Raw genomic sequence first — 23,005 nt, 5'->3', positions numbered from 1 at the left:
TCCTGCAAGATTTAAGGTCACTGGTCACTTTATTAAATTCTATGTGAATTAACAGTGAGGAAAAAAGCATTCAATAGCTTTGAAGGTGCACGCATGTATAATAAACACAAGGACTTGCAATGAATTGCACTTGTAAACATACCTCATCTGCGATGTGAGCTGCAGTTGACGTCACGTTGTGATGAAGTTGATGATGATCTGCTGTCACCCTACACAAGCCATTAAATCCTTCTGTCAGCCAAATATTGGCATTCATACGGGTGTAAGATAGGCATGAGCATTCAAAGACCTCAACTTCTGACAATGAGTTTTTAGAACTCCTTCAACATTGATTATGTCTAATAATATTATGTAATTATAGTATTGAAATTGTATTATGTTGCCTGATATTTTGAATTCTAATATAAGCAGTTGTCCTTGTTCATTTCAGCGAAGAGAACCCCTGCTTTCCACACACAAGCAATAAGGAGATCAGCAGTTACCTAACACGCTCTGAAATTCCAGAAGCTCCAAGTGGCCCTTCAGCAATACTGGACTCACTGTAATATGGACTACCATGAGGCTCCGAGTACATTTGATTAAACACCTCTTGCTATATTTTGAGTCTCTAGAGATTAATGTCAGCTCACAGACCACAGGTCACATTTCCTTCTGAGGAAAATGCGTACTATCTTTGAGTTCACTGTAGTGACCCGTTTACCGGGAGTAACCCAGTCAGTTGCAAGTTTTGAACCAGGCCTAGAAAAATAGGAAGAGAGCGTATCTTACCTTGGTTGACTCTTTAATCCGTGTTCTTTGTACGTTTTCAGAGCATGATGTGTCACAATTCTGTATACCTTTCTGTGCAGGAATTCAATTTAGGTGATTGTTTTTAACTTTGAACTTCCAGAAATTCCCTTAAAGATGTGTGAAACTGTTTTTCCATAATATAGTTCCTTTTACAAAATATGATGATATTCCCTGAGGTGTAAAACATAGTCCTTGTCCTGGCATTCTCTGTTCTCCATGACTCTTTTAGGATAATTTTTCATTTAAAGAGGCCACTATAAAAATAAAAGCCATGCAAAGTCTGCCTTTGCTCTGGAATAGTCCAGCTGTTGCTGTTACACTGTTTGTAACGCTCACTTCACAGATTCAGATCCTAGCTTTTCCTGTAGACCAACTTAAGTCTCCGCATTTTGAATAAGATCTTTTCTTAGTATTTTGACACACACACACACACACACACACACACAAATCTCATTTACCTTTATGTGACTTATCTACCACTCACACACATATTCACATGGGCTTCAATATTTTTGCCTCACTCTCACATAGCCTGCTTATCAATAAGAAGACGTACCTAACTCCTAGCATATGACAGCCGACTTATGTTTCCTTAGGATGCACTGTCAGTGTCCTTAGCCTGTGTTTTTCACCATCATGTAAATGTCTATCCCTTTGCTTCTACCACTTGCTCTTTTTTTTTTTTAAAGATTTTATTATTATTGGAAAGCCGGATATACAGAGAGGAGGAGAGACACAGAGGAAGATCTTCCATCCGATGATTTACTCCCCAAGTGAGCCAACGCGGATCCGAAGCGGGGAACCAGGAACCTCTTCCAGGTCTCCCACGTGGGTGCAGTGTCCCAATGCATTGGGCCGTCCTCTCCTGCTTTCCCAGGCCACAAGCAGGGAGCTGGATGGGAAGTGGAGCAGCCGGGATTAGAACCGACGCCCATATGGGATCCCGGGGCTTTCAAGGCGAGGACTTAAGCCGCTAGGCCATGCCGCCGGGCCCCTCTACCACTTGCTCTTATGTCAATAGTTAAGAAATGAAAATTGTTCCCTCTCTGGTAGAGCGTTGCCTTATTAGATTCCCTTACTGTGTAACACCCCAGGAAGCCATCACAGGTGATTGCTGATCTTCAGACAGAATAGCATGCAGACTATCCCTGACCTCTTTGTTTTGCTCAGTAGACCTCTTGCACATAACAGGTATTTTGTTTATGGATGTTATAGTTCATTTACAGTAATTCTAAGTTTGCTCAAAAAGTTATTACTCCATCCACATTCTCCCTGCAAAGTTTATTCAAAAGCTTGGTTTTTTTTTGTAAATCTAACTCTTATAAATTGATTGCTTTATTTCCCTATTTCTGTCTTTTCTGACATGAAGTATCAAAATTGAAAAGACAACTTCATTTCTTGGTAAGCTCCTTCTCCTAAAATCATCAACATACTTTTATATCTGTTAAAAGCCTAATATTTTGAGAGTTGATAGTTGTTTATAATTAACCATCAGTTTCTGTACAAAATCAGAACAGATGTATTTGGCAGATACCATGCACTGTGACAAAATGGATGCTATTCAATCTTAAGAGTCACTTCTTTAAGTTAAAAATGAAGCACTTATAAAAAGGACTAAATGATTCTGTTGCATTAAAAATGATTTCAGGACAAGATTCCTTGGTCTATAACTGCTCAGGATTCTGCTTGTCCACATCAAAATTTTTTTTAATCTCTCTTCTTACTTTTTTTTTGAGGGGAATCAACACCTTTTGAGAGCTTTTGATTTTAATAAAGAGAAAAGTTTATGTCTCTTTAAGGAAGCAGACAAAGCATAACATTTACCGGGGGCTGGTGGTGTTGCACAGGTTCTCTCATCTACTTGGGCTGGCCATATTCCATAGTGCAGCGCCAGTTGAAGGCTGTGTTTCTGATCCGGTTTCCTTCCAATGCACTTGGAAAGCAGCAGCAGGTGCTGCTTTTTCTTGTAACTCCGGCACCCACCCCATATCTGGCACCGAGATATGGAGCTGGAGTTCCTGGTGCTGGGATTTTGTGTTTCCAGATGAATTTTTGTATTTTGTATTTCTGAGAAGAATGTTGGGATTTTGATTGGGATTGCGTTGAATCTGCATATTACTTTTGGTGGTAATATGGACATTTTAAAGATGTTGTTCTTGCCAATCCTGGGATGTGGTAGATTTCTCCATCTTTTAATCTTTTTGTATTTCTTTTCTCAGTGTTTTGTAATTTTCCTTGTAGAGGTCTTCCACATCTTTGGTTAGGACTGGTTTCTAAGCTGTGTTGTCCATTGGTCTACAGGTTGATGTAATTGGTTGTATCTGGTACCTGATTCTTCATTTTCAATCACTCACGCCACTCCTTCCAGCAAGTTTCAGTCCTGGGCTCTTGTGCTAAGCTTCTACCGTGGTCTCCATAATGCCAGCTCCTGGCTCATCACTCTCCACCCTCTGTAATCCTGTACTATGGGCGCACCCTTGCCTGCATGACCTTTCTCTCACTTATGGTTCAAGCAATGCCTGGGATTAGGTAGACACCAGCTCTCCAAAATCGCTGAATGCTGGTCTTGCTGGAACTTGCTGACTTTTTGTTGGTCTGAGAGTCACCCGGACCTAATTTGGTTGGGAAACATAGGATGTCAGATCAGCGCTGGCTTCCCTGAGGGACCAACGCAAGGTGCTGAGTGAGAATGATTTCATTCCTGGCTTAGTGTATGCGCAACTCACTTATTGCCCCGTTGGTCCCTCAGCCTCTACCACAGTGCACCAAATGGCCTTGACTGCTCCTGGTTTAGCACGTGCGCAGCTCACTTGTTGTCCCTTTGGTCCCTTCATTCGTGGTCTTTAGGATAGCTGAGATGCTTCTGAAGAGCCTGAGAAGCTTCCAGGAAAAGGAGCCACTTCTTCCATCGTGCAGTTGTTTCCCTGTGGTTTGCATGCAGCCCTGATTTCAGATCTGCTGCTTCTCATCCACTATTTAGAACACCATCATTACCCTCAACAAGCCTCAGCTAAAATTCTGTATGTACCATCTGTTATGTTCTGAATATTTTTGTTCCTCTAAAGTTCTTACATTGAAACCTAATCCCAAGATGGTAGCATTAACTGAAGTATTAGGAGGTGATTAATTCATGAATGTAATTAGTGTCCTCAGGGGAAATCATTTATTTGCCCCTTCTACCAAATGAATACACAGTGAGAAAGCGCCGTCTATGAACAGGCCTGCGGCTGATACCGATTCAGACAGCGCCTTGATCTTAAAATTCCCAGCTTCCCAAACTGTAAGGAAGAAACTTCTGTTGTTTGTATCTGCCCCATTTCTGTTTTACTTTCAGCAGCCAAATCAGACTAAGACACCATCTATTATTAGAGATCCCTTGGACTCTCTGAATCTCTGTTTAATGGATGGTAAAGTGGGAACAATGAAATGTGTATCTCAGAGTTCTCATGCTGTTTAAATTATCAATGCATGAAGTTCTTAGCAATGTGCATGGCAGAAAAAGCACTCATTAGGGTAGCCTGCGCTATCGTGTAGAAGCAGCCACAGCAGCAGTTACCATCTCTGACTTGGGTTACTCTGAGAACGTATTTTGGATAGAATTAGTCATTGCAAGCTAGACAAGATGTGTGAGCATCGTTATTATCACAAATAAGCGTTAAAATACGAAATGTTCTGCAGGTAGGTTGCCAACTTTAAGCTTTATTAAGCTCTAACAGAGCAGAATTTTAAAGTTGAGGCACTTCCCAAACAAAACAACAAAAAATGTTTTAATTATTTTCTTTCATGTTCAAGTGTCAGCCATTTGAAATCATGTGCCATGACAATTAACTGGGAGAAACCTCCTCTCTGAAGTCATCAGAAATGCTAAGTTGCCAAGTTGCAGCCGCTGGATCCCACTTATTTCCAGGTGTCCAGATTAAAGCAACTGCTCTGAAGTCCACAGAGGCATGCGTGCCAGAGAAACCACACAGGTACAGCAACAGGAAGTGGGCCTGAATAGGAACTCCATCAGCTTCTGTTAAGACATGACCTTCAGAGTGAAATTTAAGTGAGTTATTTAGTTGATAGATTTTGTGTGCATCTCCTGTAATTCAAATGCATTGTTAGGATTTATGACTGTTTATTTTGTATAGCAAATTTGTACTGTCATCCAGATTTACAGAAGCTGAACTGCAGGATAAATTTTTCACTTAAAAAAATTCTGCCATGCCATGGCACGGTAGCCTAGCAGCTAAAGTCCTCTCCTTGCATGTGCCGGGATCCAATATAGGTGACAGTTCTAATCTAGGTGGCCCTGCTTCCCATCCAGCTTTTTCCTTTTGGCTTGGGAAAGCAGCGGAAGACGGCCCAAGGCCTTGGGACCCTCAACTCTTTGTGGGAGACCCGGAAGAAGCTCCTGGCTCCTGACTTCGGATTGGCTCAGCTCTGGCTGTTGTGACCATGTAGGGAGTGAATCAGCAGATGGAAGATTTCCCTCTCTGTCTCTCTTTCTCTCTGTATAGCTCACCTTCCAATAAAAATTAATAAATCTAAAAAATTCTGCCATGTAAAATAGTATATACCAGAGATTACTTTAAATAATAACAGACCAGTTTAGCACAAATAAAATAAATGTTGAAATTGGAGAAGCTCAAATTTGAACATTAACTTCATCACTTATTAAATGTATTACCTAAAACAAGATACTAACTGTTTGAATCTGAACTTTTTCAGTAATAAAAGGGAGTGTTTAGCAACCACTTCAGATGTGTGCTGATAAAACTCGTTACCAGTTTATCATTAGTAAGTTGTCCAGCAGGTCAGAAACAGAACAAAATCTCAACATATTTCTTTCTGTTGTCTTTTTCATTAGTATATATTCTGTCCTCCACAGCCTTTCCACAAGTTGTTTTTCTTCAAGACTCATTTGCAAAGAATGTGATACCTACCATTTTTAAGAAAGAGGCTTAATCCATGCAAGAGATAACAGACATTTCTGCAAATAATAAATTATACTAAATGCCCTCATGATGGGTGAGAAAATGCAAGCTAGGAAGCTCAAGTGAGTGGAACCTCTCCCAGAAGTTAGCCAGGCAAAAGGTAAAACTTAATCAAAAGTTATTTTCCAGGGCCAGAGAAAGGAATCAGGTGGGTACAGGCAAGAAAATAAATCAACCTGATAATCCAGCTGGAACCGAACATGACCACAATTTCTAAGAAGTAACTAGTATTAAACATCTCTCTAATTTTAATGACAAACCCTATACCTCCCAGGGAACTTAAGCCTGATTACCCCAAGTTGAAAAGTATGTGTAAGAATGTGTACACTGTACCTGTGTGAGCTTGTTCCTGTCTCCATAGATGAAGACAAGCGATCTTCCTGTCACATAGTTGTCTGTCCTAAGAAGAGAGCGATCCAGATTCCTCTGACTTGGGAAGCCAGATTGTTCTAGTGGTCTCACTGGGTGGAAATAAAGTGCTTTGTGCAATCGTTGATAAAGGCAGAGGTTTGGATTTGTACTCATGCAGAAGTGGACTCTCCCTCGAGAGGATAACACCATGGATGCAGCAAAAGATGAAAATGAGAACAGGAAGTTTTCTAGGAGGATATGATCATCCTACAGGTTCTTTTGATCTAACATCCACCTGCTCTTCTGTCCATGAGCCATGTGCCTGGAGATGAAATCCCTATGAGGAAGATCCCCAGGTTAGTGGTGGAATGATTTCATGAGAAAAATGAGCTTATTGGTCTGTGTGGACTGGAAGCCAGTGATAGAGAAATTAAAGTAGCATCCGGTTAAGACAGGAAGGGAAATATTGGGTGAAATAACTTTTTCTGCAGCTTCCACCTCTTCCTCATGTCTTGCCAGACGTATTTCCATCTCTGCAGATGACAACAGTAAAACTGATGAAGTCCTGTGAATAGTTGCCATGCTACCTGATAATCTTGCTAAAGAGGGGGACATTGTTAGGACACTGTGAGTTTTCTATGGACAAAGTGTTAGCAGTGAAACTCTACCTTGCCTTTAAAAGTGATCCAAGCGGTTCAACTGGCGTCACCAAGTGTAAAATAATTGAAGATTAGGATGTTCTCAAACTTGAAAGTCCTCACAAATTCTGGTTCACTTTCCCAGCTGCGTGATATATCTGAGGGGAGAAGTCCAAGAGCCAAGAACTCCACTAAAGTCTCTATCCCAGAGTGGCATCAATCCAGCTATATCTGTGTCATTAGTGCTGCCTGCTGGGGCCTGTGTCAGCAACAAGTTGGAATCAGCAATCAAGGCCAGGCACTCTGATGGGGGACGTTGGCATCTCACCCGTGAGGCCAGTGTGCAGCCCAAAGTATTGCTGCTTTGGCTGCTGCTCTGACTGGAGATTTGCACAGTGTTTTGCCAACTGCAGCAATAATAGTAATGAAAAAAATAAACTCTTACTGATGAAAACTCTGAGGTCTGACAGTGTAGCAATCATTTTTGCTACTTTTAAATAATTCCCATTTCTCACGCACTATATGACATCTGTGATATGAATATGCTACAGTTCCAGTTTGCAGAACACTCCGGAGGATGCTTAAATTAATTTCTGGCAATTCAATTTTCAGTATGTTCAACTGCGGAGTCAGAGTTACGAGGACTCGCAAAACCCACCTTCAAGAGCAGGAGTTGGCAACATTTTTTTTCTACAAATGCCGGGACAGTGAATATGTTAACCATGGTATGTATGTTATCTTTTGCAAGTACCCAACAAAGCTGTGTTAGCACTGAAGTAGTTATTGACAACATGTGAAGTAATGTAGCTGAGTTTCCATCAAAGTTGGTACACAACAAATCATGGCAGCCAGCCTTCGACCTAAGGATGGAAGTTGCTAATTTTTACTGTGAGTGGTAGTTGAATTGAAACTTCTACAGAAATAGAAATGTGTTTCATCTGAGCTTCCAAATACAAAAGCAATGAGCCAGATGTGGATATTAAACATTCAGATCTAGTCAATTGACTGTGGATGTAAATATCAAATTGTGCTTTACATTAATTAAATTTTAAATAAATAGCCACAGTAATTTAGTAAGAACTGAAGAGATGGGGCTGGACCTTGGTACATATGGCAGTTCTAGATCTCCTACAGATCATTAAGGTGAAGCACTGTTAAAATGTAGGGGAGAGCAAAGAAAACACCCGGCTCTCAGGTGCGCAGTTCAGAGAAACAAATCAGAATAAAATGATCTAAGCTGTGAAGAATTATTGTCACAACCTCTTCCTTTTCAAACATCATTCTCAGATGACTGCACATTTGGGTGTCTGGCATGCGTAGCACTGTCAGTCAGAAACCTAGCTTGCTCTTCCTTTCTTAGGTTTTAAGGAGCTCGAACTGTCTGCTGTTTCCCCTTGAAGCTCAGCAGATGGGAGTTCGATTCCGAGCTCCACCACCACTGCTTGTTTCACTTCTGGGAAGTTGTTATTGTGACTGGATTTTCGTATAAGACTAGGTCAATGTTATGTTTATCTTTGAAAAAATTTTGGACTTAAGTGAAATAACAGATTTAAGAGAATCAAACTTGGTATGGCGTATTCCCTTCATCCTAACTTTGTATTATAATGGCAACGCCATGTCATAGAAGCCATATCAAACTCACAATGGCAACCATTGTGTTTGCTAATAGTTCTTTCAAGGATAATTTTCAAAATTTATTATTAAAAACGCGTACTAAAAATACAGCATTAGGAAATGTATGAAAATGCAATATTCTGAAGATACACGGGAGATATATGTTTTTTATATATGTATATTTTACTTCCGAAGTGTCTGTTCTAGTATTTATCTGTTTTTTAACTCGGCATTGATCACTGACATTCACTTAATGATTTAGCACGGACCTTTTATATGTCTATACTTGGGAATCACATGTCACCATCCACAGCAATCTCATGATGCTGTGTGTGTGTATACACTATGGCTGAGTTTTTCTAATTTCGCATTTTAAAGATGCTGAAAGCTTTTCTATTGTTTGCATCAAATTTACATGATGAAAAAACGAACATGAAGTTTAGAAGCTAAGAACTGAGATAGTTTCCCATAAACATTAGCTCAACCTCCTCTTGTGATTTTTCATAAACATATTTTTGTGTGTATTTAAAGTTCATAACAGAGTGCAAATTCAGTTTCTTTTCATATTTAAACTTTATGGCAAAGCCGCCACTAGATATTAATATAATGGCTGCAATGAATACATTCCAGTTAAGCTGTCATGAGGTCTAGGTCTTTGCACATCATCACTTCTGAAGGTCGGTGTCACAGAGAAAAAAAGCCATTTGAACCAGATCACCATGGAGGCTTATAATACACAGGGTAATAAATATCAGAGTATATTTCATTTTTATATGTTTTTGATGAAGAGGTGAAAGTGCACCTTCTACAGTTGCTGTTCAGAAACTACTCATGCGTTTGAAATGAAGGGAGAAGGGGCTGTAGCTCAACACTCTTTATGGAGGCATCCCCGCTTCTCACAGAGCTGAGATGAGAAGATGCCAAAGGTATTTCACTTATAATACTGATTGCTGCAGCTCGTCCCACGGAGATACTGCGTGTGCATGTAGGGTACATGTCAGAAAGTGGAGGTGTTCTGACAAGCATGGTTTCCTTTATTTTTTGTTATCATCCTGATAGTGTATCCTCTTTTGAAATGTAATTGAAAATGTCTCTCACAAATCACTTTGCTGCTTTCACACGCACCCTGATATTGGAGAGTACATGAAGAATGTTTAAATGCTCACAGATGCTAGTGTGTGTAAATACCACATAAGGGGACTTCAAAATCTCATGGAAAATGGAATCTTCTTTGGTGTAATATATTCTAAGCCCACGAATAGTTTTTCTACCATACGTAGTTACGTAAATCTTTACAGAGCTTTATCATGAGTACATTTCTGGTTGTGTCCCAAAAACACAGTGTGCTGTTCTGACGATTCACCTCTTTGAAACTGAAGCCACTCGTCTGGAAGCTTGTTTGGTTCTCCTCTGCGTGTGGCAGAGGCCCGGGCACTTAGTCCTCCACCACGCATGGACAGGGAGATGGATCAGAAGTGGACCATCTGGGACAGAAATCAGCACTCACTGGCCATGCCAACACTGCAGGAATCAGCTTCAAGTTGCGCCACAAAGCAGGCCGTTACATTTATGTTTGACTTCTGTAACTCAGCTTTGTGGTAACGGACACTTTGGGAGAAAAAAAGGTGAAAATTAAGCCCTTGAGTCTGATCAGATTGGGAGACACAGACCGATATGAAATCAACACACAAAAATCAATAGCCTCTGGACACACAAAAAATTCTTTGACTGAGAAAGAACTTGTAACATCAATCCCATTCATAACAGATGCAAAATTTATAAACAAGTAAATAACCAATACTTTGGAGTACGTGTAATCAAAGCTGTGTTGTAGAGATACACTGAAGAATGTCATAAAAAATTCCAAAACACGGAAAAATCTCCCACATTGATGGATTGGTATAATCAATAACAAAACGCCCATACTTCCAAAAGTAATTTAAAGTTTTAATCTTATCTCAATCAAAATACCTACAACATTATTCTCTGATCTAGAAAACAATATGCTCAAATTTACATGACTACACAAGAGACCCAGAAAAGCAATCTTTACCAAAAGCAAAGCTGGGGCCTGGCACGATACCGTAGCCACTGAAGTCCTTACCTTGAACACCTGGGAACCCATATGGGCATAGGTTCTAATCCCGGCAGCCTTCCTTCCCATCCAGCTCCCTGCCTGTGGCATGGGAAAGCAGTCAAGGACGGCCCAAAGCCTTGGGACCCTGAGCCCACTGGGAGACCCGGAGGAAGCTCCTGGCTTCTGTCTTCCGATTGGTTCAGTTCCAGCCGCTGAGGCCGCTTGGGGAGTGAATAATAGGACAGAAAAACTTCCTCTCTGACTCTCCTCCTCTCTGTATATCTGTCTTTCCAATAAAAATAAATAAACCTAAAAGAAAAAAGCAAGCTGGAGGCATCACAATACTAAACTTCAAGATATGGTATAGGATAGCTGTGATCAAGACCATGGGAGGGGGGATCAGTGACAGGAAAAGAAATTTAGGAAGGGGGAGAATGGAAAGCCAGAGCCTGTGGCATTGTATCATAAAATAATAATTAAAAGCATATAAACAGACAAGCCAAAAAACTATATCATGCAGTACAGAAATAAATGTGCTGAACAATGGAACAGATTAGAACCCAGAAATCAGCATAGACATCTGCAGCATACTGCTTACAAGTAAAATGACGTCAAGCTAGAGAGAAAGAATGAGCCACTCAACAAATGGCGCTGGGAAGATTGGATCTGCACTTGCTGGAATGTGAAACAAGATTCCTAACTTATACCTGGCACAAAAATCAGCTCACAGTGGATCAAGGATCACATTAAATCTATGATCTGATGCCTTCAAATTACTACAGTAAAACAGTGGGAAAACTCCAGGATATGGACAGATGAAATGACTTGTTAAAAATGTTCCCAAAACATAGGCAATTAAATGAAAAATAAGCCTATGAGATTGCATCAAGCTCTGGAGTTTTTGAACTGCAAAGGAAACCATTAGCAAATTGTAGTTGCGGCCAACAGAGTGGGAGAAAATATTGTCACATTACGCAACTTAAAGAGAGTTAATTTCCAGAATTTATAAACAGCTTATCTCTCAACCACAAAAATAATCTCATTAAGAAATAGGTAAAGGGCACCAACCAACGTTCTTTTTTAAAAAAAGATTCATTCATTTTCATTTGAAAGGCAGGGTTACACAGGCTGGGGCTGGTAGGTCCACAGTCAGGAGTCAAGAGCTTGTTCCAGGTCTCCCGCATGGGTGCAGGGGCCCAGGGACTCGGGCCATGTTCTGCTGCTTTCCCAGGAACATTAGCAGGGAGCTGGATCGGGAATGGAGCACCTGGGATACTAACCAGTGCCCATGCGGAATGCTGCCACTGCAGAGGCTTAACTTATACCACAGCACCAGCTCAGCATGCGTTTCTCAAAGCATAGAATACGAATGGCCAATAGAAACACGAAAAAAAAATTATCAGGATCTCTAGCCATCAGGACATGCAAATAGAAAACAATCTGTCACTGCAAATTCTCATTGCCAATTTCCTCTTTATTCAAGTCTCTATAGTTGTACCCTGTTCTGTTTGTCTGGAAAACTTCAAGAAATTAAATAGGCAATCAGGGAATATAAACAAGAGCCAGTAACAGAAATGAGTTGAAGTTTGAATGCACAGATGAGGAATATTCCTGGTACTTGGAATTACTCTCATGTGGCGAACATATATTCACTATTGAACAGTCTAAATAAAAATGTCATCTCTCAAAAGGAAGAAAATGATATAAAGCAATCAAATATTAATCCCAATAGATTTAAAGATGTTTCTGGTTTAATTCACTGACGTTTGGCTGAGGCTTTGTTTGGTAGCGATTTTCATTACAAAAGGTCTTCTGTAATTTTACTTAATTTTCCTGCCCTTGGCTTAGATTCCAAGTTAATGCTGCTCTTAAAAATTTAACTGCAAAACTTCCTTTCTTTCAAGCATTTTTTAAAATTTTCAAATTTGTTAGAATACATTTGCTTATGATATTAAACTTTTTCATTTATATAATAGGAAAAATGAATCTTTTTCTTCACTTATGGTCATAATAGACCCATCAACTTTTCTATTGTTTTTTGATTTAACTTGCATTTTCAGATCGATGCAACATGATTTTCCTTGGCTTTTCTCCATGTTTCTTCTGTATCCCGAATTATGTTTTTATTTCTCCACCTTTGGGTGTTTGTATATTTCTTCCTATAATTGGTTTATTGTATAATTTCATTTTTATTAGAGAACATTTTGTATTTCCCAAACTTCTCAAATTTTGAGATAGTTGCTGGATTCAGAATATACTTTATTTTCAAGAAAAGTTTTAGATAGGGTTAACAATTGTTGAGAAGCTATTTTCTGGGTGTGGTGTTTGCTCCCTGTATCCTAACTTCATTAAACAGATAGTGTTGCTAAGACTTTTTATTCGATAACAGATCAAGAAATTTAAGGAGGACCTGGCATGATACCCTGGCGGTCAAAGTGTTCACCTTGCACGTGCCCCGGATCCCATATGGGCGCCGGTTCTAGTCCCAGCAGCTCCACTTCCCATCCAGCTTCCTGCTTGTGGCCTGGGAAAGCAGTCGAGGATGGTAGAAAGCCTTGTGGGTGACCTGGAAGAGGCTCCTGGCTCTTGGCTTCAGATTAGCCCCATGAACTTTTTGAGGACTTCCTTCTGCTTACTGGTTACTTCTCTGCTTTCTTCTACCAACCTCTAGAAGAAGAACGTTGTCACCTTCAGCTAAAGCTGCTGGCACGCCGAATTTTTTTAAGTCCCATCACTATTTTTCCTTCACTAATACTTTTTTCATTTATTTTGAAGTGCTGGTATTTTAGGGGATGCAAAGAAATCTAACTTTCATATTTTTTAATGTAGTAATTTCGTTGTCTATAAGAAATATCTTTACCTCTAAAAACTTTATCCTCTATTGATATTTATTAGATTTTTCCTTGTATTTATGAGGGAGGTAAGGAACAAAGGAGATGAGTCAGAGAGCAGAGATGGGTTACAGAGAGCACTGAAGCCAAGAGACAGGAACTCAGTTTAGGTCTTGCACCTAGATGGTAAGGCTCCCAATTACTCGATTCAACATTTGCTGCCCCTATTAGCTTTATTATTTTCTATTAACATTAGCAGAAAACTGCCATTGGGAATCAAGCTGGGACTTCAATGCGGTGCTCTAGTATGGGATGCTGTTACCCCAATCGTCAGCTTAACTGCTTGGCCAAACTTCTCTCATATCCTCTAACTTTGCCATAATTGTGTCTTTGCATTTAAATTTCTATCATGGTTAAAAAATACACAGTTGATGTATTTGCCTTTTTGATCAATCTGCAAATTTCATGCTGTTATTCATTTAGATATTTTATATTTAAGGTAATTATTAGAATGATTTGATTTAAACCCACCTGTGTATTAATAGCCTTCATAAGCTGTATCTTTTCTTTGTTTCCACTAAATGCTCTGTCTTCTATTGAATTTTTATTTTCCTTTTGTGATTCTGTTTATTTACAGTTGGTGTCTTAGTAATTATACTTCATGTTTTTCATTAAGAGGTTATCATGGTGATTTCACTAGGGGTTTCTGTACACACCTTGAACTTATAAGTTGATGTCTGAATAGCATCATGTCACTTATAGTAGTGTGAGAAATTTGCATTAGATATAATTGCATTTTCCCTCGCTTCATTTTTGCTATTGTTGTCAAGCACTTCATTTCTAACCCTGGTGGAACACTCTTTATGAACTGCTATTTTAATTTAAATAAGAGATTCTTTCAGGGTTTGCTTTTGAACTTTTGGGGTTGGACAGCTTTACATTTTGTTTTACATGGTATCAGATAACATTTACATAACTAGCTTTCTAATCACTCAGCAACATGCGATGGTGATTGGTTCCCAATCTTATGCATTGATTTATTATTTCTATTTTGGGGTTAAGCCAACACTTAAATCTTTTGCTTAGGTATTTGTTTCAATGTATGCATTTTGTTCTTCTAAAGTTTACTTCAGAAACATATTTTATAAAGAATATTTCCCAAATACTTAGATGCATACATGGCTCATTTTATGCAAAAATTTGCTTAATTTTATACACTAATCCTTAGTCAAATGCTGTCTACATATGTGTTTACTCAACCAAGACATCCAATTTGAACATTTCTGTCATGTTATTAAAATATTTTAACCATTATATCTTTAAACATTTTGTTTTTGTTGTTATAAGAGTATAACTGCAATGTACAAATGATTAAATTAGAACTAAAATACTCATTTACTGTGTTAAGTAATAGTCAGAGATAGATATATCCAGGATTTTAATGTCTGAGTATAAATTTATATGATTTTAGCTCTAGGAAAAGTGGATTAGTTTCTCCAAAAGCGCTGAGCACATTGATTTGGAAATCTGTGCCTTATCTACCAGCAGCAGCAGTAAAACACTCCATTGTATAAAAGTCAAGAAAAACATTACCTGAAACTATGTTTAAATGAGGTGATTTTTCATCACGCAATAGCTTGGCCATAAAGATCTAGGGGTCACATTTATAATAGGAGTCTATCAGGATTTAATTCAAATAAAGACGCTATTTGTATCTGAGCGTCTTGCTCAACCTGAGCTTGATCAGTGTAAAGCAATTAACCATCAATATTTAGTAAATTAAAGTAAAGGTTTTTCAGGTATTATGAACCAAAGGAATATCAATAATTCAAGGAAAATAACACAGAGATTAATTCTATTATGTCTGAAAATGATCCTCCTGGTATATGAGAATCACACATGGCTGGCCCAGCACTTTTTGGTTTCTAAAGTTGCTAGGGGCATAAACTGGCTCTATGAAGCTCACTTTGCCCCCAGGGGAACCTGAGGAGAGCGATGTGATCTGAACTGTGCTGTGTGTGGCACAGCAAATTAATGCGGCAGGGGGAAAAGTTTCACTTCAAGTTACAGTTGAGCTTCGCAAAGGGTCCAATGTGTGAACAGAAGTTAGACATCTGTAGTGACTGAGGCTCTGTTGATTTCTTGAGATAAAACTAGAAGGCAAAAAGTTGTTTAAAATGTAGATAGAATAATGCTTATATCAAAACTTAAATACAATATTTGCAAATATCTAGGAACCTAAGTGACAGAGAAAGCTTCATCCACCTACTGTTGCCATTGACCAATATCGAATTAGGTTTTAGGGAAATGTTCGTCTTTGTGACTCTGGGTTTCAAACAGTGGTTAGAAGGAAAGAGGTGTGTAAGTTACGGCTCTTGTATTGTGGTGCCTGGGAAGGAAGCCAAGGTCAGTGACTTTCTTGATATGCAAAAACACATAATTTATCTGCTCCTTTAGGAAGTTTCTTTGATGTTATTAAAACATGTAGTTGTGTAATTAAATAAAGTATGCTTTTGAAAATGAAAGATTACTTTTGGCATCATTACTTTTTAGCATCCAAGTTTAGCAAAATGTAATTGTTCAGTCTTTTCTAAAATACAATGTATAAAATTTAATATCTCCTGAGGCCTTTCTCGTTTTAATTTTGTATATTTCCCACCAATCAAGTGTCTGTAAATTTAAAATTTTTAGCTGAATGGCTCAATGGCTAAATCCCCACCTTGCAAATGCCAGGCTCCCATATGGGTATCGATTTGTATTCTGGATGCTCCACTTCCCAACCAGCTCCCTGCTTGTGGCCTGGGAAAACAACAGAGGATGGCTCAAAGCTTGGGGCCTGCATTCTGTTGGGAGACCTGACAGAAGCTCCTGGCCCCTGGCTTTAGCTCCTGTCTTTAGCTCAGCTCCAGCCATTACAGCTATTTAGAGTGTGAACCAACAGATAAAAGTTCTGTCTCTCCTTCTCTTTGTATAAATCTGCCTTTCCAAAAAGAATGAATGGATCTTCAGAAAGTATCTATAATGCCTAAAGCAATCTGCAGATTCAATGCAATTCCTCAGTGTAATTTATCACAAATTAGGTGAAATATTTAAAGAGAAAGAGGGATGGCATGAAGCTAGGTAGGAAGGAAGGAACAATAGAGGAAAAGGAAGAAGCTGAAAGTGAGGAAACCAAGTGTTATATTTGCAAAATTATATTTATGAAATACATTTAATCTGCTCTCATATTACTATCATATTATCTTACCTTGATACAAGTTTTTTAGTAATTATCCCATATTTTCTGTGATCCCGAGAATCTAATTTATGAACAAATTCCCTATGTATCTTTCCTTGTAAACCTTTAAGACTGTTGTATTGTGTGATTTGCATCTCCATTCTCATTTTCAACTACTTTTTAATTTTGCATTTTAAATTAAATTATTGCATTTTATTACTATAAGGTCACTGAGTGCATGTATTCCACGGGCACAGTTCAGACGCCCACCCTCCCATAGCTCCCCTGCTTGCCCCCCACCCCTCCCTCCCTCCCTCCCTGTCAGCAGCAGCGTTTGCATAGTCACAGTGGTAATTGGCTTTGTGTTTACAGGCTCAGTTTGGTATGGATCATAGTGGTCAACAAGTCAAAACCAGAGAGCCCGAGACCCCATGTCCACTGGAAGTACTGCTGCAGCTACTCCTCCCCAGACATCCTAAGTTCCAGCCAAGGTAACTTCTTTTCCTCTCACTAATCCTTCCTGGATTTCCTGTTTCAGTTAGGATGCTTTTGCTTTGCCCCCTTAGAGGTCCTCTCCGCACCTTTGCTCAGTCACGCCGTCATGGAGCCCTTCCTAACATCTCCGAGCGTGGTGGAACAGTGAGATTCTCTCCCACACTCCTTCAGAGAGTGTGTTGGTGGCATCGATCATGATCCTGGATTTAATCTTTATTTTAGATATTCTTGATTCTAAAATTAATTGTCATGTACCCAAGAAACAGAGAGAGCACATGCCTGAAGGGCACACATGTGTTCGAGAGAATCTTCGTTTGCTGGTTCATTCTGCAAATGCCTGGAACAGCCGGAGCTGTGCCAAGCTGAAGCCCGGGGCAAGAACTCCATCCAGGTCTTCATTATAGGTGGCATGGACCCCAGGGTATCACCTGCTGCCTCCCCCAGGATGTTCCAGAAGGAAGCTGGGTCAAAAGCAGAAATGCTGGGACATGGACTGGCACCACTCTAAGGGTGCAAGTGTCCCCAGAGGTGCTTAGACTGTTGCGCTGTAACACCCACCCACAACTCTGTATGTGTGTCTACAGTAATGGGTAACACTTGGTAGGATACAAGGAGAACACTTTTGGTGAATGCCAAATTATTTGAGAATTAACGTAACATGAAAACAAAGGCTTAACTTCAGGAATGTATGGGCAGGATATACTTCTCACAGAGTCACAGCTACTTTTAGTACTAGTAATAAGTTTTCTAACCATAATAAGCAATATACAATATAAGTGGAGATGGTTCATTTTTGGAATGATTCGACTTTTATGCGCTAATAACAATGACGAAATTCTAAAAGAACTCATGTATTTGCATATGTAAAGTTTTTCAAACATCATGTAAAAATGACATACAAATAACAAATTTAGGATTGGAGAATATGAGGAAATAAGTCTGATACAGAGCATCTGTACTGTACTCCAAGCCGTGGATGTGGAACACACATTCATCAAATAGCCCTGCAGGATTGGCTTTTCCAGAAACATGGATTCAAAAATTAAGCCGAGGGTTGAGGTAAAGTATTAATGTGTTCTAAAACAATAAGCTGGACTTTCTCACCACTGGGAGATTGTGATTGAGTTTTTAACTCTCTTTCCTGTTCTTTTACAGATTTCCAACAATAATCATGAGTTATTCTTTTCTGATCCAAAGTATTAACTGTAGGTATGCATTATTTTTAAGAAATAAGCTCTACTACAAATGGAATAGTTTTAAGAGCTTCTGTAAGGACAGGGATGCTCATTCTCTGGGCTGCAGTAGAGGCCACATAAATGTATAACAGGCCACTGTAACTTTTGTGTATCCTCTGATTTAAAAATCACTTGTCCTTTTGATTAAAAGCTAAAAAATTGAAGAGGGCTACTGCAATAAGTGAGTGAGCCTGTGTACCATGACACTTTGTACATAAAGGTTGGAGCACTCCCTCAAAGTCTGAGTCACACACAATTCATTTATGCACGCCAACTTCAAAAATGCAGTGGAAAAGAGGTTTAATGAGAAATGTATTTTTGTGAAATCATTTTTGAATTCCATGCATATAAACTTGTACATGCGTAATTTTTACAAATAATGTTAACAAGGTAAAAACACTGCAAAACAGTCAAAATTCTTTATGAAGTCCACATTGATGGCATGGCTTACTTACATGGTTATGGGAGAAGGTTCTGTAAACATCAGTATGTTGTAGCTCAAAGTGTCAATAGTTTTTTTTTCTCAGAAATATGTTTATGATGCTTTGGAATTCTTCAACCAAAGTCTGCACTTTTCCATTTCTATCTCAAGTTTCTACTTATTGTTATGTGAAAAAATCAATGAATTCAGACATCAACTTGCATTCTGTAGCTTTTACTCCTATGAAGTTGCCCAAACATGTATGGTGGCTTGTTTCCTGTGCTTTCATTTTCAGGCTATGGACATGTCAGGGAATAATAAGATGAGCTGCCCCGACCTGCAGGACAGGACGTTCAAACCCTGAGGGTGGACTGGGAACGCCAGCTGCTAGCCCCTGGGCTGCTGGCCCAAGAAACACTGCGGACACACATACTTGGTGGAAAAGGGTGCCTCACCTCTTCATTTTATTCTGCACATATATATACCTTCTTCTCTAGGGGAGGAGGGGAAGGGAAGGGGTTTCCTGGAACTAATTATCTTCATCGAAGCAGGGAAGGAACTAATCATCTTTATTGAAACAGGGGAGGAACTAATCATCTGTATTGAAATAGGGGAGGAAATAATTATTGGAGCAGGAACAAGGGTAGAGTTTTTGTTTTGCTTGCTTTACATGGGATGGACTGGCCACAGTATCCTGCTTGCTGTGGTTCTGCTTGCCCAAGGTAGGTTTTGCAATGCAACAGATTGTCAGGCATGCCAAGTCTAAGGCCCATAAGTCTGTAGCTCCTAACAATGAACATTTTTATAACCAACAGAGAATTAGAATAGAGTGTTGCAGGTATAGGTGACATGCCCGTTCAATAACATTTGCTTTTTCCAATAAACTTCCCTTACAGATTTAAACATGATTTTCAATATTGTGTTTATTATTGCTTTTTATTCTTTTTTATGAATTTAGGATACATGTGTGTATTCATGAACCTATGCACTTACTTCACTTTTTAAAAAACTATGTTATCCCTTTATATTTATAAATCAGACATTTGTCTTTGGATTGTAAACTACATTTTGAGATCCTTGCATGGTTCTTCATCTGAGTATATCATGAGTTAGTAAAGTGCAGCCTACAGGATATATCTGAATTACTGCTTCATTTGATAAACAAAGTTTGAAATACTAACCATGGGCATGGCTTAGTTTCTATATAGTCTTAGTTGCTTTTTGAGTAATTCTGACATGAACTAACCTAAGGCCTAAACAGGAATAACATGTAAGGCCTAAACCCTAAAATCATGACTATCTGGTCCTCCCTAAAGAAATCTAACAATTTTAGTTTTTAAATCCTTTACTTTTTTTTTTTTTTTTACCATATCGTGTTCTATAAAATGCAGTTTGTGAACTTCATTTAGCTTTCTTTCTAGTATTATGTAGTTAGTCTGTTTTCCAATTTTAATACCTGTATATGTCCTCCCTTCTTCCAGACTTGCTGTCATATATCCTCTGATTTGATTCTTTTAAACTGGTATGCAATGAATATAACTAAACTTATTGACAGTGGATTCAAAATACAGGAGTAAGAACTAAATAAGAATCCTGAAAATTCCCCTAAACATTTCATTGGTTAGTAGGGATTATACTATTTTATCACAATCTTGTTTTATTCTGCATCTCCTAATTTGGCTGTTTCCCTGATATTTTCTTTTTTTTAAAGATTTATGATATTTATTTGTAAAACAGACTTACAGGGAATGATGGAGACAGAGTTCTTCCATTTGTTGGTTCACTCCTCAACAGGCTGAAACAGCAAGGGTGGGGTCAAAGAGAAGCAAGGAACCAGGAGCTTTGTTTGGTCATCACATGTGGGTACGAGGGCCTCAGTGTTTGGGCCATGTTCTCCTGCTTGCCCAAGCCAGGGATGGGGAGCTGGATCATAAGTGGAGCACAAACCCGGGTACATGTGTGATGCCGGCATCGCAGGCAGCAACTTGACAGTTACACTCCAGCACCACCCCCTGTATTTCTGATCCCTAGTGCTTCTTGGGAGGGGATGCTGCTATGATGTGTTTCTGCATTTATTTGCGGCAAAGCACAACAGAGGCTTTGAAAAAACTGTGAAATTGGAGAAGTGCAGGTTGATCTCAGCACACAGCCATTCCTTTTGGCAAAATCTGAGCTCTGCTAGAAGAGGAGTACAAAGGCATGACCTTCAAGGAATATTAATGAAATGCTCAGAGACTGATGCCCAGCAGAACACACTGCCTGAAGTGAATTACAGATGGGCGATGGAATTGGAAAGAGAGAAGTTAATCCGGGAAAAATCCTTCAGCTGTTGTTTGAGGGACCCAGAGAGTGAAATACGCCTGCCTGCTGGTAAACATGCGTAGCAGGGCATTTCCATCTATCATCTCACGTTCCGAAAGGCAGCAATGCTTTTCTGATTCCTGGATCTTGAATTCCTTTAATGAGTTCTCTGCTAGAACATCACAAGCTGTTCCATTAAATCAGTTTCAGGAGACTTGAGCGGAATTGCTATTAAAGTGAATGTATATCTTTAATTTTGGTAGAAGGATAAAAAAAGAGACTGGCTAAAGGAGAATGCATTGAGACTTCCCCAAACCTGAATTTATTCTATTTTTCAATCTTCTCGTTACACAAGTGCTTCTAATGTAGGCTGAAGCCATCCATTTAGGCATGACTTATTCATGCTCATAGAATGATTGATTTAGACAGCCAATGAGATGCTGAACTTCCTATTCCGACTGCTTGACATCTTTGCAGTACAGATACTGATGGTTTGAAGTAGAAAGATTGAGTACCTGGAGAATCAGCCAGAATGCCAAGATGGATCAGTGACAGCCACGTTGACTTTCAAATGCAGGCATAAGCAGAAAAATGAGTTTTGGTACAAATGGTATTATTAGAGTCCATTTATCTCTTATCATGACTTTTATCACATACAAAAGTGTGTTTCTTTTTTTAAAAAAAGATTTATTTTATGTTTATTGGAAAGTCAGCTATACAGAGAGGAGGAGAGACAGAGAGAAAGATCTTCCTCTAATGATTCACTCCTCAAGTGACTGCAATCGCTGGAGCTGGGCCAATCCGAAGCCAGGAGCCAAAACATCCTCCAGGTCTCCCACACGGGTGCAGGTTCTCAAGGCCTTGGACCATCCTCAACTGCTTTCCTAGGCCGCAACCAGGGAGCTGGATGGGAAGTGGGGCTGCTGGGATTACAACTGGCACCCATATGGGATCCCAGGGCACGTTCAAGGTGAGGCCTTTTGCTGCTAGGCCACTGCGTTGGTTCCAATTTTCTGGTTTCTACCTGCTACTGATCATTTTTAGAAATTATTCTTTTTCCATGCAGTATACATGTGATAGGTTCATTTTTCTTCTTTTTGCAGAACTATCCTGCTCTAGAACAAAGCTTGATGATCTCATGAACTCTAAAGTTTCACTCCAACAACCAACCTCATGATCGACTGAAAGTCCACCACTTAGAATGGCTCCTTTCGTTGTTAACTGTAGTTTATCAAAGTGTTACATCCAAATGGAAATGATAATTTCTCTGTCATGCAGAGAATTTATTATTTTCTCCATTACATTTCCCTAAATGCAGGAAATGTGAAAAAAGGAGTTAGGAAACAGTGAGGGATGCGGTATAGGAGGCTTTGAACTGAGCCAATACTGAATTTGCTGATTACATAGTTGATCTTTGATGGGATATGTTCAACATAAGACCAAAGGCTAAAACAACAAAATATGATATTTCTTGACTCAAGGTGAGGCCAGTCTGTGGGTGCTATTAACAACCCAATGTTTGCCTGCAGGTGCAAACACATTCTTGTTTGATGTTTTGCTCTTCCTTGTCCTGTTCTCCACCAGTTGTGTCCTGGGGCATTAAATCCCATAAATCACTGAAACAGGAGTCTCCATTTCAAACTCAGTCTGACAGAATAAGTTCGTATAAAGAATCCAAGACTGAAAAGATAGTATACTGAAGCTACTTACGGATAGCTTGTCATGGAGTTTGTCAGAGTGCTGTGATTTTTACCGTTTGCAATTTTCATTAACAGTCAGAGCTGAGAGCAATGACAATAACTAGCAGGTTGACCGGAGGAGTGCCGAGGAGCTGAGTGACGGCTCTAAGGAGGATGATAGTGACATAACTAATCATGGGATGTAAGATGAGTAGAACTGTCAGATAAGAGCAATAAGATGATTGAACCTGAAACGATGGCTCAATCGCCTAATCCTCCTCCTCAAGTGCTGGGATCCCATACAGGTGCTGATTCATGTCCTGGCTGCTCCATTACTCATCCAGCTCCATGCCTATAACCTGGGAAAGCAGCAGAGGA

The sequence above is a fragment of the Ochotona princeps genome, chromosome 25 (assembly GCF_030435755.1).
Source record: "Ochotona princeps isolate mOchPri1 chromosome 25, mOchPri1.hap1, whole genome shotgun sequence".
NCBI classification, from domain to species: domain Eukaryota; kingdom Metazoa; phylum Chordata; class Mammalia; order Lagomorpha; family Ochotonidae; genus Ochotona; species Ochotona princeps.
The sequence above is the reverse complement of the archived record's forward strand: the minus strand, read 5'-3'. Positions refer to the sequence as shown.